The 16,489-nt window shown below is 55.3% G+C and overlaps 1 non-coding gene and 1 pseudogene across 1 annotated transcript; both read right to left on the minus strand.

The window, feature by feature from the left end:
* Nucleotides 1-687: 687 nt before the first annotated feature.
* LOC129148527 (5S ribosomal RNA) lies at nucleotides 688-796 on the minus strand (annotated as a pseudogene).
* Nucleotides 797-3,635: 2,839 nt separating this feature from the next.
* On the minus strand, nucleotides 3,636-3,754 carry LOC129148522 (5S ribosomal RNA). The gene has a single exon (XR_008555489.1). It is a non-coding gene; the product is annotated as a 5S ribosomal RNA (ribosomal RNA).
* Between the last annotated feature and the right edge of the window lie 12,735 nt (nucleotides 3,755-16,489).

The following is a 16,489-nucleotide window of genomic DNA, read 5'->3' on the forward strand; positions in this document are numbered from 1 at the left end:
AAGCACAAAGTAACCATGAGAAAAGCCTAGGGCACCCGGCAGGCAGGGAATGCCATCTCCTGAGCTTGCCAAAGATGCGGGGCAGGCGGGCGCCTTCCCTTGGGGGTGCGATAGCCTGATGTGCGGAAGGGGGTGTCCACCGCCAACGGGTAGGACGAAGCCCCCTGGGGATGGCAAAACGCGAGGGTCGGCCCGGGCCCCTGGCGGAGACCGCGGGGTTCCCTTAGCAGTTTGGGGAGCTACCTCCCCGTGGCAGCAGCGGGGGTTCGATCCGTTCCCCCTGTTGTGCGGCGCCTATTGGCCCCCGATCCCCATCCCCATCCCCATCCCCATCCCCATGCCCATCCCCATGCCCATCCCCATCCCCATCCCCATCCCCATCCCCATGCCCATGCCCATCCCCATCCCCATCCCCATCCCCGGAAGAGCGCTGGGGGCTTCCACCTGTGGGGGAGAACCGGACACACACGCCCCTGCGATCCCGAAGCCGAAGCCGGGGAGCTGCGAGGAAGGCGCGAGACCCCTTTTCCTAACTTTGGGCAGGGAAGGAAGGGGGCGCGCGATGGGGGGTGAGGGTTGAATTCCAAGAGTAGCCCCGGGGGACGGGAGGTTCCCCCCCACACACGCCTCCAAAGGGAGGAGGATGGGGCAGGCGGAAAAAATCATGAGAATCAAAGCAAAAGCAAAAGCCTACAGCACCCGGTATTCCCAGGCGGTCTCCCATCCAAGTACTAACCAGGCCCGACCCTGCTTAGCTTCCGAGATCAGGCGCGTTCAGGGTGGTATGGCCGTAGACGCGAGAGCCGGCCTAAGGGCGCCTCAAGAGCCCGCGCCGGGCCTCCGGGCCTCCGGGCCCGCCGAGCCCCGGGCCCCCTGGCTGGCCTGGGGCTCAGCCCCCTCCACCCTCCGCCCGCCCGCGCCCGCGCGCCCGCCCTCTGGCACGGACCACTCTCCCTGCTGAGCCCTCAGCCGCCTCCCGCCAGCCTGCCTGCCCGCCTGCCTGCACGCCCCCCTTCTGAGCTTCCCAGGCAGGCCAAATGCTGGAGGGCGGCTCGCGGGAGCGGGTGCGCTGTGCTGGGTAGCCGGAAGGGGGCGCCCTCCAACACTGGGCTCCCCTGGGGATTCCCCTTCACACCCCCAGGACACGATGGCTTGGCCGGGCCAATCAGCCCATCAGGCAGACACAGGTCTAACTCGCCTCTCCTGAACGCCGGGACCCTGGTGGCGCGGAAGGGGAAGCCCTGGGGGAAAGCTGAGTCGGAAAACTTGGACTGTTTATGGGGGGTGGGGGGTGTCGGTCCAAAGCCCTGAGGGGGTCTCTGGGGAAGCCTGCCGAAAGGAAAACATATAGGTCACGGAACCTTGCCCACGTGATGTCACTTGCCCGGTCACAGGACAATACAGAACATAGAACTCTGGTCACCGGGCACCCGCATTCCTGAGCCAGGCCCCTGTCACCTCACTTGACTGGAGACCTCGGAGAGAGCAGGGTGTCCTCCCCTGGTCTCCGGATGGTCTCAGGGGGTGTCTTTTGCAAGAGCTCACAGCCAAAGCTGTTCCGCTCAGCGCAGACGGTGGCTCTAGTCTCCCTTCTGACGCCTGCTGTCACTGGGCAGTGTGGAGCCTCAGGGAACCTGTGACAGCCTAGCGCTGGCCCAACCCAGGGAGGCCACAGCTGGGAGCACTTGAGGGCATCACTTCCGTCCTTGCCGCCGTGTACGTGCTTGTGCGTGCACGTGCGCGAGTTGGAGTGGGAGAAACTGCAGGAGCGCTGGTTTGCTGCGTCTCTCAGGTGCCTATCTGAGGTCATGGCGGGCACAAGAGGAAGTGAGTGCTGGGGACCAAGCTCCCTACCCTCTGGAAATCCTAGGCGTCGCGCGGTCGTTTTATTCCTTCGTGGCTGCAGGTCTGTTCACACAACGCTGGGTACCACCAGAGGAGGGAAAATGACTTTATGGTGGGTTTTCCTGCCGTGGTGAGTGAGACCCAGGCAGTTTTCTATAACGGCCCGGACACCGGGCGCTGCCTATCAGAGCTGCACCCGGGAGAAGGTGAGGAGGTCATGGAGGCTCAGTTGGACTAGTCCAACTTCTTGCCAACCCTGTCCGGGAGCTAGAGACCAGACCCCCCGGCAGTCAGAGTGGGCCCAGAGTTGAGGGTGGGTACGGAGGGCGCTGTGCCCACGGGATGAAGATGACCCAGGAGAGGCAGATGTCAGATTCCCACTAGAGTGTATTGCTGTTCCACGTTCACCCATCCATCCATCCATCCATCCATCCATCCATCCATCCATCCATCCATCTTAATCCTCTGCCAGGATATTTTTCCATTGCTTCTTAGGGAGACTGGAAGAGGCCCGGAGAGGCAGAGGGAAAGATGGATGTGAGGGAGACACTTGGATTGGTTGCCTCCCGCAGGCACCCTGAGGGCGCTGGGAGGGATCCAGCCTGCAAGGGAGGTAAGTGGCCTTGACCCCAGTGGAACCCGAGACCCTTCCATCCTCAGGCCTGCGCTCTGTCCACTGAGCCAAACCCGCTGGAGCCTGTTCCCCTAGTCTGGGTAACAGACACACATCCCTCCAAGCCAGGGGTGCCCTCTGTAAGGCGGGAGACACCTTTCCCTGATTGGGGGTGGAGGTCTTGGTGGCAGGGGCGGGGGCGGGGGCGGGGGCGGAGGCAGGGGCGGGGCGGGTGTGGGTGTGGGTGTGGGTGTGGGGAGGCTCCTGGGCGTGGGATCCCAGAGTAGACCCAGGGGTGCCCCCCACCCCCAACATCGCCAAGGCCAGGTTGGGAGTGGCCCAGCCACTCTCCTGGGCCCAGGGCGGGTGTTTGGGGGTGGGGAGGCGGGAGTGCTGCAGCGTGGCAGGAAGCGGGGCGGGCATCCTAGTGAGCCACAGGGCCCTGCATTGGCCCGGAGGGAGGCGGGGACGGAAGGGGGCGATCTTGGGCAAGCACAAAGTAACCATGAGAAAAGCCTAGGGCACCCGGCAGGCAGGGAATGCCATCTCCTGAGCTTGCCAAAGATGCGGGGCAGGCGGGCGCCTTCCCTTGGGGGTGCGATAGCCTGATGTGCGGAAGGGGGTGTCCACCGCCAACGGGTAGGACGAAGCCCCCTGGGGATGGCAAAACGCGAGGGTCGGCCCGGGCCCCTGGCGGAGACCGCGGGGTTCCCTTAGCAGTTTGGGGAGCTACCTCCCCGTGGCAGCAGCGGGGGTTCGATCCGTTCCCCCTGTTGTGGGGCGCCTATTGGCCCCCGATCCCCATCCCCATCCCCATCCCCATCCCCATGCCCATCCCCATGCCCATCCCCATGCCCATCCCCATCCCCATGCCCATCCCCATCCCCATCCCCATCCCCATCCCCATCCCCGGAAGAGCGCTGGGGGCTTCCACCTGTGGGGGAGAACCGGACACACACGCCCCTGCGATCCCGAAGCCGAAGCCGGGGAGCTGCGAGGAAGGCGCGAGACCCCTTTTCCTAACTTTGGGCAGGGAAGGAAGGGGGCGCGCGATGGGGGGTGAGGGTTGAATTCCAAGAGTAGCCCCGGGGGACGGGAGGTTCCCCCCCACACACGCCTCCAAAGGGAGGAGGATGGGGCAGGCGGAAAAAATCATGAGAATCAAAGCAAAAGCAAAAGCCTACAGCACCCGGTATTCCCAGGCGGTCTCCCATCCAAGTACTAACCAGGCCCGACCCTGCTTAGCTTCAGAGATCAGACGAGATCGGGCGCATTCAGGGTGGTATGGCCGTAGACGCGAGAGCCGGCCTAAGGGAGCCTCAAGAGCCCGCGCCGGGCCTCCGGGCCTCCGGGCCTCTGGGCCCGCCGAGCCCCGGGCCCCCTGGCTGGCCTGGGGCTCAGCCCCCTCCACCCTCCGCCCGCCCGCGCGTGCGGGCGCCAGCCCTCTGGCACGGACCACTCTCCCTGCTGAGCCCTCAGCCGCCTCCCGCCAGTCCGCCTGCCCGCCTGCCTGCACGCCCGCCATTCTGAGCTTCCCAGGCAGGCCAAATGCTGGAGGGCGGCTCGCGGGAGCGGGTGCGCTGTGCTGGGTAGCCGGAAGGGGGCGCCCTCCACAACTGGGCTCCCCTAGGGATTCCCCTTCACATCCCAGCAGCAGCCTCTTGTTTGGACAAGCCAACTGGTCAACGCTTAGTTGTTGCCAAAAAATGTGCATGTGCGAAGGAAGGGTCCAGGGCCAGGGGAGTTGGAGGCCGCCCACCACGGAGGCCCACAGCAAGCCCAAGGTCACCTGCGACGTGTCCAGGGAGACCTCGAAGGTGACTTGGCGCGGGCGGTCACACCTTCCTTTCCTCCCTCTCACCCTTGGACGGATGGACAGACCAACGGGACGGACGGACCGGTGAAGACCTCTGCAAGTGGCCCAGAGCGCTGTGGCTCGACCAGGATCACGGTGCCGAAACCCAGGCCTGTTGGAAGCGGCCGTTTGGGCCACAGCCAACCCCGTCTTAGACTTTGGCCACCTCTGAGTTGTTGCGTGTCATCCTGCACGCGTCCCACTGCCCACGGGGGTGGCAGGTTTCTTGTCATAGACACCTGCCCACGTCTCTAGAAAATGTTTTCTTGCAGCATCCCTCGTGTGTCGTGTGTCGGGAGGGTCCCTGCCAAGGCCCAGGAGGACACAATGGTTTTGCCGGGACACTCAGCCCATCAGGCACACACAGGTCTAACTCGCCTCTCCTGAACGCCGGGACCCTGGTGGCGCTGAAGGGGAAGCCGTGGGGGAAAGCTGAGTTGGAAAACTTGGACTCTTTATGGGAGGTGGTGGGTGTCAGTCCTAAGCTCTGAGTGGTCTCCGGGTAAGCCTGCCAAAATGAAAACATGCAGGTCACGGAACCTTGCACACGTGATGTCACTTCTTCAGTCACAGGACAATAGAGAAACTAGAACTCTGGTCACCGGGCTCCCGCATTCCTGAGCCAGGCCCCTGTCACCTCACTTGACTGGAGACCTCGGAGAGAGCAGGGTGTCCTCCCCTGGTCTCCGGATGGTCTCAGGGGGTGTCTTTTGCAAGAGCTCACAGCCAAAGCTGTTCCGCTCAGCGCAGACGGTGGCTCTAGTCTCCCTTCTGAGGCCTGCTGTCACTGGGCAGTGTGGAGCCTCAGGGAACCTGTGACAGCCTAGCGCTGGCCCATCCCAGGGAGGCCACAGCTGGGAGCACTTGAGGGCATCACATCCGTCCTTTCCACTGTCTGCGTGCTTGCCTGCGTGCTTGCGTGTGCGCGTGCTTGTGTGCGTGTGCGAGTGCCAGTGCGAGTGCGAGGTGTGTTGGAGTGGAAGAAACTGCAGGAGGGCTGGTTTGCTGGGTCTCTCAAGTGCCTATCTGAGGTCATGGGGGGCACAAGAGCAAGTGAGTGCTGGGGACCAAGCTCCCCTACCCTCCGGAAATCCTAGGCATCACAGGGTCATCTTTTTCCTTCCTGGCTAGAAGTCTATTCGGACAACCCTGGGTACCACCAGAGGAGGGAAAATGACTTGCTGGTGGGTTTTCCTGCCGTGGTGAGTGAGACCCAGGCAGTTTTCTCTAATGGGCCGGACACCAGGCCTTGCCAGTCAGAGCTCCACCCAGGAGATCGTGAGGAGGTCATGGAGGCTCAGTTGGACTAGTCCAACTTTTTGACAACCTTGTCCTGGAGCTAGAGCCTAGACCCCCGGCATCAGAGTGGGCCCTGAGTTGAGGGTGGGTACGGAGGGCGCTGTGCCCATGGGATGAAGATGACCCAGGAGAGCCAGATCTCAGATTGCCACTAGAGTGTTCAGCTGTCCCACCTCATTCATTCATTCACTCATCCATCCATCCATCCATCCATCCATCTTAATCCTCTGCCAGGATATTTTTCCATTGATTCTTTGGGTGAGTGGAAGAGGCCCGGAGAGGCAGAGGGAAACATGGATGTAAGGGAGACACTTGGATCGGTTGCCTCCCACAGGCGCCCTGAGCAGGCAGGGAGGGATCCAGTCTGCAAGGGAGGTAAGTGGCCTTGATCCCAGTGGATCCCGTGACCCTTCCTTCCATCCACAGTCCTGCGCTCTGTCCACTGAGCCAAACCTGCTGGAGCCTGTTCCCTTAGTCAGGGTAAAAGACACTCACGCCTCCATCCCAGGGGTGCCTTTCCCTGATTGGGAGTGTAGTTCGTGATGGCAGGGGCCGGGGTGAGTGTGGGTGTGGGGAGCTTCCTGGGGTTTGGATTCCAGGGTAGAACCCGATGTGCCCCCTACCCCCAACATCTCCAAGGAGCATCTGGGTGTGGCCTAGCCAGTTTCTTGGGCCTAGTGCGGGTGTTTGGGTGTTTGGAGGTGGAGTGCTGCAGCGTGGCTGGAAGGGGGCGGGCTTCCTAGTGCCTCTCAAGGCCCTGCATTGGTCCACTGTCTGAGGAGGGGGACGTGAGCTTTGGCAAGGAAAAATAACAATGAGAAAACTGAGGGCACCCGGTAGGTAATGCCATCTCCTGAGCTTGCCCAAGATTCGGGGCAGGAGTGCACCTTCCGTCTTCGGTGCAATTGCCTGTAGTGGAGAAATGTGAGTGTAACACTGAGAATTCACAAGTACAGACTAGGGAAATATTTAGAAACTGGAAGCCCAGTGTACGAAATTCGTGCACTCTGGCGTGCGGGGTGTCCGTCAGCCTGGCCTGCGCCCTCTCACAGTCTGGGAGCCCTCAGGGGCACTTACCAGCCATGAGCCTGTTTTCTGGCTAAGCAGCACTCCCCCTGTGGGAGCACACTGACCACCAGGGGGCAGCTCCTGAATTGAGTGTCTGCCCCCTGGTGGTCATTCCACATTATCGCTACCGGTCATTTTGCCGTTTGGTCGATTTGCATATTAGTCTTTTATTACATAGGATGAGCTTTATACACTAGAAATACATGTTCAATTAGATTTAATATCTTAACAACACAATTTTGTCACTGGGAAATCGTGATCAAAGAGCTGACAACTGAGTGTGATACTGTTTACATTTACTTTTCCCGTCAAAATGAGTTGGCGTTTTTGGAAAAAAGTTGGTGAAACACTTAAAAATTCGTTTTCATAGGTCTATATAACAGGATGAAAGTATTTAAAACACTAAGAAATCAAAATGATAATTAGGCTAGTGTTCAAAGTAGTAATAATGTATCTTTAAAAAGCAGGTAAGATAGCTGTATTAAAATGATAAACTCTCAGAGCTCAAAATAACAGACCAGGGGGATGTGTCAGAGTGTTTCTAAAACACTTGGAATACGTTTTAGAACCTTAACATCTCTACTGAATTTTGAAATACTGAGAATTTGTATTCAAAGCATTGTGAACTATAGGATAGTCTTTCAAATGGTAATAATTGTTTTTGAAAATGCTGGGATGTATATAAAAACGCTATTTAAACCCTTGGAATTCAAAATGAATGAGCTTGAAACAATGGATGAAAGTGAATCAAACTCTGGAAATTTACAAACATTACCTGCGAACAGAGTGAGTGCCTTCTGGACTCCCGGCAGGGTGCTGAGAGCAGAGCACAGTGTCTCCCGAGCTCCTGGCATGGTGCTGAGAGCAGAGTCAGTGCCTTCCGACTCCCGGAAGAGTGCTGAGAGCAGAGTCAGTGTTTCCTGGCAACCGGCAAGGTGCTGAGAGCAGAGTCAGTGCTTCCCTGGCACCCGGCAGGGTGCTGAGAGCAGAGCATGGTTCCTCCCAGGCTCCCAGCAGGGTGCTGAGAGCAGAGTCAGTGCCTTCCGACTCCCGGAAGGGTGCTGAGAGCAGAGTCAGTGCCTCCCGGGCACCATGTTGGGTGCTGAGAGCAGATCACTGTGCCTCCTGGGCTCTTGTCAGGGTGCTGAGAGCAGTTTCAGTGACTTCTGGGATCCTGGTTGGGTGCTGAGAGCAGAGTACAGTGCCCCCAGGGCTTCAGGCAGGGTGCGGAGAGCAGAGTCAGAGCCTCTCGGGCTCCCGGCAGGGTACTGGACAAATGAGAGTATAGCACTGAGAATTCAGAACTCCAGACTAGGGAAATATTTAGAAATGTGCTTCATACACTAGGAATACATGTTCCAATAGACCCAACATTGCAGGAGCCTGACCCCTAGCCCCTTCGGAGGGAGGTCTCCTGCCCCCATGGCTGCTTTGTGCTTCCCATACCCAGCTCAGATCAGGACCCAGGTGACTGACAGAGACTTGGCCAACAGCAGCTGCCCTCTCACTCCAACAAGAATTGTTTGAGTTGTCTTGTACCCATGGTGTGGGGAAGTGGGTTTACGATATCTAAATCCAGCTTAGCACCAGAAATGCTCAGGACCTACTCAAGAAGGCAAATAATCCCCTCCACCAATATTTATAGGGTAAAATAAGATTGTTGTTAGAGTAATAAATTTGACAGTAAAATAGTAGTCAAGTTTTCAGGCAAATTTAAATTGGCTAGTTGAAACAAGTGAATATTCTAGAAAAATTAATTGTACTGGTAAAAAAGGTGTTCCTAAAGTGTTAACTAAAATTTTTATTGGTACTTCATCTCATGATAAAATTGTGCACCATGTAATAAACCTTAAACAGTAATATTATTGTGCAAAAAATTAAAATTTAAAAGCCATCAAGACTACATTATAAAATTTTCAAAAGCCTCCTAACATTTAAAACAAAAAAGGAGGGGGTAGTAGAAGAATATCATGTAAGGAAAAATATCCTGAAAGTGAATTACATCTAGAAAATTAATACTTTAGAAAATTAATTGTAAGGCTAAAAGCAAGACACCCATGAAAAACACACAAGGTATCAAAACAAGCCAGAGAAAAATCATTTGGGCAAAAAATGAAATAGGATCCCAAGTCAAATTTATAGAAAATATTCCTTTATTAACTTTTGGTCGAGAATATGTTTGTATATTTTCAGAAAACAACTCCGAGACCATGTGGATTCAAGCAACAGAGAGGAATCGACAGGACTACTCCAGCCATGAAGACAGAAGAGAAGCAGTCCAGAGATGGAAGACACTGATGTGGCCTTCCCATACTAGCAGTTAGCAGCTGTGCATCACTGCAGGTTGCCCAGGACCAAACCAGAGAGAGTCGAACCTGCATTACCACCAATTGTCCACCATCCAGAACTGTAATGTCAGTGCTGACATGTACACATAAGGAACTGTTTGACATTGAAATTGGGACTCAAAAGAACTGTTGGCCCAGAAAGAAACTCACTATAGACTGATTCATTTGACTGTCACCATCCATTTTTGCTTGTCTCATTTTCGGTTCTTATAAGTGTATTTCTAATAGCACATGATCTCACTCATCTAGGGGAAATAATGAACAACATAGACGGATGAACAAGAACAGACCCAGAAAAAAGGAGGCATGGATCAGACTGTCGGCCTCAGAGGGAGGGTAGGGGAAGTGGGGTTAAAGGGGAGAGATCAACCAATGGACTTGTGTGCAAGCATATGAGCCTAACCAGTGGTTAAGGACAACAGGGGGGTGGGGGCATGGGTGGGGAGGGGTGTGGGATGGGAATGGGGAGATGAGGACAAATATGTGACACTTTAATCAATAAAAAAATTTAAAAAACAACAACAAAGCGTTGTAAAAGGTAGGATAGCCTTTCAAGTGGTAATAATGGTTAAAATGCTGGTATATATGTAAAAAACGCTGTCTAAACACATTGGAATTCACAATGAAGGAGCATGACTCACTAGAAGTAACTGACTCCAAATCGGCAAATTCACAATGATAACCTAGGGAAATGTCTAAGAAAGTGTTTCAAACACTAGGAATACGTGAATAAAGGGCCTTAATATCTGTAACACATTGTTTCCTGACAGGGAACATAGAACATAGAACCGAGTTGGGTATTGGTTACATTTATAGTTCAGTGACAATGAGTTGGCGTTTTTGAAAGAAGCTTGGTTAGGCCTTTAAACCAGAAGTGCTGGCGTCACCAAGGGGGAGGGGCCACGTGGGCAGCCTGAAGTGCTCCCAGGTGATAATGGATTGGGCCAGGGGACCTGCTGGGAGTGATGACGTCACCGAGGTTAGTTCTGGTGTTAGGGTTAGAGAATTGGGGTTCGGGATAGGGTTAGGGTTAGGATAAGGGTTCGGGCTAGCTAGGGTTCAGGCTCAGGTTAGGGCTAGGTTTAGGGTTAGGGTTAGAAGGTTAGGGCCAGGGTTAGGGTCATGGTGTAGTAACATTGGGAATTCACAATGAATGAGCATCAATCACTGGACAAATTGGAGTGTAGCACTGAGAATTTACAACTCCAGACTAGGGAAATATTTAGAAATGTGCTTCACACACTAGGAATACATATTCCAATAGACTGAATATATGAACAGCACAATTTTGTCACTGGGAAATCTTGTTCAAACAGCTGAGAACCATGTGTGACACTGTTTTCATTTATTTTTCCAGTCAAAATGAGTTGGCCTTTTCGGGAAAAGGTTTTGGTGAAACACTGAAAAACTCATTTTCCTTGAGCTATAGAATAGTATGGAAGTATTGAGAACACTAAGAAATCAAAATGTTAGTTAAGCGAGGTTTCCAAGTAGTGTTTTAATGTGCCTTTAAAAAGCCAGTATGGGAGGAACCAAGATGGCGCCATAGGTTAAACACCTAACCTGCAGCCGGGCACAACAATTTCAAAAATACAACTAGAGGTCAGAACGGACATCGTCCAGAACCACAGGAAAGTTGGTGGACTGAAATGCCCACAGCTGGGGGGAAGGAGAAGGCCACGGGGACAGTCGGGGAAGCCGTAAAACCTGAGGTATGGAGAAACGGGCGGAGACACGAGCACACGCGCCTGCGGGGAGGATGGAACCGGAGAGGAAGGGGTGGCTGATGACCTGGCCGGCGTTCACTGGCAGGAAGGAGATAAAGGCTCCGGAGTGCGCTGAGCGTCAGCTCCGATTGCACTGAACCCCATTCCGGGCGAAACCCTGGGAAACTCACTCACTTTCGCAACTCCGCCGCCCCCGCAGGCCGCCCGGCCCGGGACGCTGGGGACGCCGCCGCAGCAGCGGCGCCCGGAGCCCGGCGGCCTCCCAGCTCCCGTCCCCGCCGCGCAGCCCCCGCGCGCCTGGTGCCGCGGGCCGCGCGCCCCGCACACTGGACGGAGGCCCGGGCGCCCTCTCCGTGCACCTCCCGGCGGCGCTAGACTTCAGTAGAGTTGACTGAATTCAAGGGATTAAGAAGTACAAATTGGGGGGACGCCGCGGCGGCGACGCCCGGAACGCGGCGATGGCGGTGCCTGGAGTTCGGCGGCCGCCCAGCGCCCGTCCCCGCCGCGCGGCCCTCGCGCGCCTGGTTCGGCGGGACGCGCGCACCGTGCACCGGACGGAGGCCCGGGCACCCTTTCCGTGCACCTCCCGGCGGCGCTAGACTTCAGTAGAGTTGACTGAAATGAAGGGATTAAGAAGTACAAATTGGGAAGTTTGAAAAAGATGGCGGCGGAGGTTAAAGGCTGTTCTGTTGCCTCGCACCCAGCGAAATCGGAGGGGATGAGGTGTGGAGGCGCGTGGGTCTGGCTGGTGGCGGGGGAAAGGGGCTTTTGTTCCAAACCTAGGGGAGATTAGCTCTCCATCACCCTGAAATCCATCTTCTGGCGAACCGCGGGAGACCCAGATGCCTGCGGGGAGAGGCGGGACTCTTGCGGAGGTGCGCCCAGCAATCAGTGTTTGCTGCGCTGGAGTGCGGAACGAGGGGACTTAGATACGTGGAAGACAGAAGGACCAGACTCACAGCCATCGCGACTCGCCGCACCATGGCCTGTTGGCGCCCTGAGACCACGCCCCGCCCTGGGACCCGCCCCGCACGTTTTGAAGACCTGCCCAGCAAGTCTTGCAGGCACACCTGCGCCCCAAGCAATGGCTTATGCATGTGGGTGGCCTGCCCTCTGGCAGCGGACCAGATGAACTGCTGTTCTAGTCGGACTGCTCCAGGGCCACTCAGACAGGAGGAAGAAACTACAGTTTTTGCTGTAATCCTTGCTGAGTGCCTAAGGCAGTAGCTGATCTACACCCCATTGGAGACCCAGAAACGAGGGCATCTAGTGGTCTGTGGGAGATGACACCAGATTTCAACCACGTGCATAAGGGACACATTCAACAGGAATATTCAGTGAGCGCCAAAGCTTTGCTGCACCAAGACCCGGCCCATAAACGTGTCTCCTGCACAGCAACTCTTCCTTTATAGACAAAGAGAGCCCCCCCAGTGACACCAACAACAATCAAGACTTAACTATACAAAGGAGGACCAAGATGGAGGCATAGGGCGGAAGCCTGATTGTTGCCTACCACAACAACCTTGAGACTACGACAAGAGAGCAGAGCAGACACCATCCAAGACCACCATAGGGCTGGCTGAGTAGATGCTCTACAACTAGAATAAAAGAGGGGTATGTGGGATGATGCTGATGCCGGTGACCCAAAGACCACACTTTAAGAACTACAGCTCAGGCGACACAAAAGAACTATGGCTCAGGCGATACAACAGCGGCCTAGAACGTGCTCGGCGCAGTTCCCCCGGCGGTCTCCGGCTGAGGGGACGGCTCCACTGGCAGCCAAGCACGGACAGACGAGCCCCTATGAGACATGGGGTGGGAGACTCCGCGCTTGCTGACCTCCGAGTCCGTCAAGAATCTCAACGCCCCGGAAGCGGCCAGGTGCGCATGCTCGGTGACCGGCCACCGATGCAGACCCAAGGGCCGACGCAGCGATGCCAGACCGGCCCACCACCCTGCACCGGGCGCACTGGAGCTTCGCCGAGCCGCCGCCCGACGAGTTCTGCAGCAGCCATACTGGAGCTCTGGAAGGATGGCCAGGGGAATTGCTGAGGGGGGATTGACCGGCAGGAATTGGGATCGGGAAGACGGGGCTCCGCTGAGACCCGGGTGCGGGCGGGGTTGCGCGCCTCTGGGCTCGGGTGTGGTCACACGCCTCTGGGTATAAGTGAGGCCTCACGTCCCTGGGTCTAGGTGAGGCCACATGCCCCTGGGTCCAGGTGAGGCCGGACTCCGGGTCCGGGTGAGGCCATGTGCCCCTGGACCCGGATGACGCTAGATCCCGTGCCTGGGCGAGGCCAAGCGCCCCTGGGTCTGGGAGAGCCCACACACCCCTGGGTCCAGGCGAGACCATGTGTCCCTGGATCCGGGTGAGACCTCGTGCACCTAGGCCTGGGTGAGGTCACGTGCCCTTGGGTCTGAGAGGCCAAGCGTCCCTGGGTCCGGGTGAGACCATGTGTCCCTGGATCCGGGCGAGGCCTCGTGCACCTAGGCCCGGGTGAGCCCAAGTGGCCCTGGGTCTGGGAGAGGCCAAGCGTCCCTGGGTCTGGGTGCGACCATGTGTCCCTGGAGCCGGATGAGGCCTCGTGCACCTAGGCCCGGGTGAGGCCACGTGCCCCTGGGACTGGGAGAGGCCAAGCGTCCCTGGGTCCGGGTGAGACCATGTGTCCCTGGATCCGGGTGAGGCCTCGTGCACCTAGGCCCGGGTGAGCCCAAGTGGCCCTGGCTCTGGAAGAGGCCAAGCGTCCCTGGGTCCGGGTGAGACCATGTGTCCCTGGATCCGAGTGAGGCCTCGTGCACCTAGGCCCGGGTGAGGCCACGTGCCCCTGGGTCTGGGAGAGGCCAAGCGTCCCTGGGTCCGGGTGAGACCATGCGTCCCTGGATCCGGATGAGGCCTCGTGCACCTAGGCCCGGGTGAGCCCAAGTGGCCCTGGGTCTGGGAGAGGCCAAGCGTCCCTGGGTCCGGGTGAGACCATGTGTCCCAGGATCCGGGTGAGGCCTCGTGCACCTAGGCCCGGGTGAGCCCAAGTGGCCCTGGGTCTGGGAGAGGCCAAGCGTCCCTGGGGCCGGGTGAGACCATGTGTCCTTGGATCCGGGTGAGGCCTCGTGCACCTAGTCCCGGGTGAACCCAAGAGGCCCTGGGTCTGGGAGAGGCCAAGCGTCCCTGGGTCCGGGAGAGACCATGTGTCCCTGGATCCAGGTGAGGCCTTGTGCAACTAAGCCTGGGTGAGGCCACGTGCCCCTGGGTCTGGGAGAGGCCAACCGTCCCTGGGTACGGGTGAAGCCAGATCCTGGGTCCGGGTGAGGCCGTGCGCCCCTGGATCCATCCGGGTGAGGCTGGGTCCCAGGCCCGGGTGAGACCACGCGCCCCTTGGGTATGGGTGAGGCCACGTGCCCCTTAGTCCGGGTGACGCCGTGCCCCTGGGTTCGGCCGAGACCAAACCAGAGGGAGTCGGACCTCCATTACCACCATTTGTCCACCATCCAGAGCTGAGGGGTCAGTGCTGACATGTACACATAAGGAACTACTGGACATTGAAATTGGGTCTCAAAAGAACTGTTGGTCCAGGGGGAAGCTCGCTACAGATTGATTCATTTGCCTGTCAGCATAACTATTATTGCTCGTCTCACATTCAGTTCTTATTAGTATATATCTAGTGACATATGATCTCGCTCATCTAGGGGAAATGATGAACAACATAGACTGAGGAACAAGAACAGAACCAGAAGCAAGGAGGCATCGATCGGACTATCGGGCCTCAGAGGGAGGATAGGGGAGGGTAGGGGGAGGGTGGGGGGAGGGGGAGAGTTCAACCAAAGGACCTGTATGTATGCATATAAGCCTATCCAACGGTTAAGTTCAACAGTGGATTGGGGGCATGCGTGGGGAGAGGGGTGGGATGGGAATGGGGGGATGAGGACAAATATGTGACACCTTAATCAATAAAGAAATTAAAAAAAAAAAGCCAGTATGACACCCGTATTAAAATGATAAACTCTCAGAGCTCAAAACAACAGAAGAGGGAGATGTGTCAAAGTGTCTCTAGAACTTTTGGAATACGTTTTATAACCCGAACATCTCTATTGAATTTTGAAATACTGAGAATTTGTTTCCAAAGCGCTGTGAAAGGTAGGATAGTCTTTCAAGTGGTAATAATGGTGAAAGTGCTGGTATATTTGTAAAAAACACTGTTTAACCAAATTGGAATTCAAAATGAAGGAGATAAAGGCACTGGAAGAAAGTGACTCCAACACGCCAAATTCACAATGACAACCTAGGGAAATGTCTAAGAAAGTGCTTGAAACACTAGGAATTCGTGAATAAAGGGCCTTAATATCAGTAACACATTGTTTCATGACAGGGAAATCGTGTTCAAAGAACATAGAAAAGAGTTGGACACTGGTTACACTTATAGTTCAGTGACAATGAGTTGGCGTTTTTGAAAGAAGCCTGGTTAGGCCTTTAAAACTTGAAGTGCTGACGTCACCAAGGGGGGAGGGGCCACATGGGCAGCCTCAAGAGCTCCCAGGTGATAATGGTTTGGGCCAAGGGAACTGGTGGGAGTGATGATGTCATCGAGGTTAGTTCTGGTGTTAGGGTTAGAGAATTGGGGTTCGAGCTCGGGTTAGGAATAGGATAATTGTTTGGGCTAGCTAGGGTTCAGGCTCAGGTTAAAGCTATGTTTAGGGTTAGGGTTAGGGTTAGAGGGTTAGGAATAGGGTTAGGGTCACGATGTAGTAACATTGGGAATTCACAATGAATGAGCATCAATCACTGGACAAAAGGGAGTGTAGCACTGAGAATTCACAATTCCAGACAAGGGAAATATTTAGAAATGTGCTTTATAATTAGGGAATACACGTTCCAATAGACTGAATATCTGAACGGCACAATTATGTCACTGGGAAATCTTGTTCAAACAGCTGAGGACCGAGTTTTACACTGTTTACATTTATTTTTCCCGTTAAAAGGAGTAGGACTTTTTGAAAAAAGGAGTTGGTGAAACACTGAAAAATTCATTTTCCTAGAGCTATAGAGCAGTATGAAAGCATTGAAAACACTAAGAAATCAAAATGGTAGTTAGGCTAGTGTTTCACGTAGTGTTTTAAGGTGCCGGTATGACACCCGTGTTAAAATGAAAACTCTCAGAGCTCAAAACAGCAGACCAGGGGGATGTGTCAGAGTGTCTCTAGAACTCTTGGAATACGTTTTAGAACACGAACATCTCTACTGAATTTTGAAATACTGAGAATTTGTATCCAAAGCACTGTGAAAGGTAGTGTAGACTTTCAAGTGGTAATAATGGTTAAACTGCTGGTATATTTGTAGGAAACGCTGTTTTACCAACCTGGAATTCACAATGAAGCAGCTTGAGACACTGGAATAGAGAGACTCCAACTCGGGAAATTCACAATGATAATCGAGGTTAGTATCTAAGAAAGTGCTTCAAACACTATGAATATGTGAATAAAGGGGCTTAATATATGTAACACATTGTTTCCTGACAAGGAAATCATGTTCAAAGAACATAGAAACGAGTTGGATACTGGTTACATTTCTAATTCAGGGACATTGAGTTGGCGATTTGGAAAGAAGCCTGGTTAGGCCATTAAACCGGAAGTGATGACGTCACCAAGGGGGAGGAGCCACGTTCCCTGGCTCAGTTGATCCCAGGTGATAATGATTTGGCCATGGGACCAGCTGGGAGTGATGACATCATTGAGGTTAGTTCTG

The sequence above is a fragment of the Eptesicus fuscus genome, unplaced genomic scaffold (genome assembly GCF_027574615.1).
Source record: "Eptesicus fuscus isolate TK198812 unplaced genomic scaffold, DD_ASM_mEF_20220401 scaffold_80, whole genome shotgun sequence".
In the NCBI taxonomy this organism is placed as follows: Eukaryota; Metazoa; Chordata; class Mammalia; order Chiroptera; family Vespertilionidae; genus Eptesicus; species Eptesicus fuscus.